Here is a 3,514-nt window from a genome sequence, read left to right as displayed (position 1 = left end):
CTGTCTGTGTTCGGATTGTCCTTGCACAGGGGCCATCCGGACTCCCGTCTTCGCCGTGAGCAGGGATTAATCTTCTCTCTTCGCTCCTTTGCGCCACATGGGCTCGACTCTCCTCCTCTCTTCATCTAACCCTCCTCCTCTCTCCTCTCTTCCTCTCTCCTCTCTTCCTCTCTCCTCTCTTCCTCTCACAACTACTTCCTCCCACCCACCTCTCCTCTCTTGCTCTGGCACCTATTTCCTCTCTTCACTCCTACCCACCTTCTCCCTTCCACCCGGATCACTTCCCAGCACCCACACCAGCGCACACATTAGCATTGACCACTTCCCAGCACCTACACCATCATCCACACACCTACACATGCACAGACGCACACATCAAGGTCACCAGCCTCCTTCCATGCGCACATACACGCTCTCAAATACACTCGCACGCGCACCTTCGTTTTGGGATCATGACTACTTTATTATCTCTCATTCTTCCTAGCTCTCCTGTGTGACCTCTCTGTCCGGCATTCGCCATGATAGATCGCTAGCCACTAAACCTGTTTCCTATTTTCTCTCCCTGCTTATTTCTGTGTTCCTTTTTGTGAAAAAGCGTAGGCTCGAAACGTAAAAGACTTTCTCATTTCCCGAGCGTTAAACTAATACATTTGTTTGTTGTTTACACACCCGTCTTCGTCTTTTGTTTTTTGGAAATTCTCACTATATGAAAACCATACTTGACATCGATACCACCATACAAACTATCAAGCAAAAGGCATCTACTAAAGCTTCCCGCATAACACGGTATGAAAAGCGTGTTAGGTTCTTAAAGGACAACATGTTCAAAAATAACCCAAACAATTTTGACAGGAAGATAGGGAAATACCCGTTACAGTAAAGTCTGTCCCATCAAAAGAAGAAGTGCAGGAATTTGGGAATAAAGTTTGAGCAGAAGAAAAAACGCACAATAAAAAGGTCCCTTGGATTGATAATATCAGCCTTAGAAGAGCAAAAGTGGGAGGGTATCAAGGTAGAGAATGTAAGATCTGCTCTCAGGAAGTCAAGCAAATGGAAGTCTCCAGGAAAGGATGAAATTCCTAACTTCTGGTTGAATCCTTCCCAGAGTGTCATGAACTGCTAACAAAACTTTACAACAATGTTTTGCAACAACCTATGTTTTGCAACAAATGAAGAAACAAATGAACCAAAAAATTATAGACCCATAACCTGCTTAACAACAATGTATAAAATACTAACATCTGTCTTGACTGAGTATACCTATAGTTTTTTAATAGAAAGTAGCATATTCCCTAATGAGCAAAAAGGATATAAACGTGGGTCCTATGGTCGTAAAGATCAGCTACTCATCAATAAGATGATCTTGGAAGATTGTCAAAAACAACACAAGAACTTGTCGATAGCCTGGATAGACTATAAAAAAGTTTTTGATAGTCTACCACATAGCTGGATTAGGAAATGTCTGGAAATGTATAAAATAGCTCCTACTCTGCGAAACTTTTTGTCTGTAAGTAAGAGATCATGGAGAACCACACTGACTTTGAACAGTGACAATGAATCTCTTAATGCTGGTGATGTAAGAATTACATGTGGCATTTTCCAGGGTGACTCTCTATCACTATTCCTCTTTTGTCTAGCCTTAATACCGCTCTCGAAATTGTTCGATGATGCACAATATGGCAATAAAATGTTTGATAAAAATATAAACTATCTCTTTTACATGGTAAAGCTCTTTGCAAAAAATGACCAAAAACTACAGGGTTTACTAGAAATTGTTAAACAGTTCACTGATGACATCAAAATGGAATTTGGCAAAAGCTACCTTTATCAGAAGGAAAATGATAGAAACAACCAACGTTAAGTGTGACCAACATAAGGTCATATAGGAGTTAGAAACAGCGGAGAGCTACAAATACCTTGGGGTATTTGAAGGTGATTGGAATCAAACATTCAACGATGAGGGAAAAGATCAGAAAAGAATGTTATCGCAGAGTAAAGACTATACTCAAGACCGAGCTGAATGCAAGAAACAGGATCGAAGCGATCAATACTTTAGCCATACCGGTCGTGACTTACAGTTTCAATATTATTAACTCGTCAATTACTGAAATATGTAATTTTGATAGAAAAATGCGAAAATTGCTGTCAGTGCATAGAATGCACCACCCTAAGGCAGATATAGAATGACTTTACCTTCCAAGAAAAGAGGGTGGCCGTGGACTTTTACAACTTGAATTAACAATGAAGATTGCCACAATTGGCCTAAACACCTACCTGAAAAACTCTGATGATTGGATGTTAAAACTTGTGTTAAAGTATAAAAACAAGAAAACATCATACTCAGTAACAAAACAGGCAAAGAAATATCGAAGTGAATTCCAAATACAACAAATCCCAGAATTAGACATATTGGAAACAAGCACAGAAAAAGTTATGCGTATGAAAATCCGTAAAAAATTGTGGCCTTAAATATTCTTACTGATAAATGGCAAAAAAGACTCTCGATGGCAAATACCCAAAGAGAGTTAATAATGCCGATGTTGACAAAGCCCTTACTCATCAATGGTTAGTGTTTTCTGGCTTAAAATCAGAAACAGTAGGGTTTATCACAGCAGCCCATTATCAATGCCTACCTACAAGGAACTACCAGGCCAATATATTAAAGAACGGTAGCCCAACATGTGTAATGAGACCATCGATCATGTCTCCATGTGCAGTCTTCTTGCAACTACAGAGTATCTCAACAGGCATGATAGAACAGCACAATATATTCACTGGGTAATTTGCAAAGACTTGGACCTGCCCCATGATAAAGACTGGTGAGAATGTAAACCACCTGCAGTGCTTGAAAATGACCACATCTCACTTCTCTGGAACTTCAACGTTCAACTGACAGAAAGATAGATACGAATAGGCCAGACATTATATTAAAGGACTTCAGACAAAACTCATGCCTTCTCATTGATATGACTGTTCCAATCGACATAAATGTATCTGTCAAGACATACTAAAAACTGAGCAAGTATAAAGATCTTGAAATAGAAATTGGTAAAATGTGGAACCTCAAGACTAAAACAATATCTGTTGTCATAGGTGCGCTAGGAGTGATTGCAAAAGGGGCTGATTGTTACCTAACTCAGATACCAGAAATCTCAAAATGGCAGAAATTCAAAAGATAGTACTCATGGGAACTGCCCATATCCTACGTAAGATACTGCCTACGTAATCCCAAATTTTAAAACAAACTTATAATTTTCTTATGTTTCCTTAGACATACTTTAGGTAAAACCAAATATATGACACCTTAATCATTACACCAACTTGAACATTTAACATGTTTCTTTGAAGTCGTTGGGTGAGACTTGGAGTCAACTTGTACAAATACAAAGCAAAAGTCAAACATCGGGCTCCCTATACAAAAACATATCTAATCCAATAACATCGATGGAATTAGGCAACAGAACCGGTGGAAGATTTGAAGGAAGCGGTCTTTTAACGAAGATAATTTTTTTTA

The sequence above is a fragment of the Octopus bimaculoides genome, chromosome 16 (assembly GCF_001194135.2).
Source record: "Octopus bimaculoides isolate UCB-OBI-ISO-001 chromosome 16, ASM119413v2, whole genome shotgun sequence".
NCBI classification, from domain to species: Eukaryota; Metazoa; Mollusca; class Cephalopoda; order Octopoda; family Octopodidae; genus Octopus; species Octopus bimaculoides.
The sequence above is the reverse complement of the archived record's forward strand: the minus strand, read 5'-3'. Positions refer to the sequence as shown.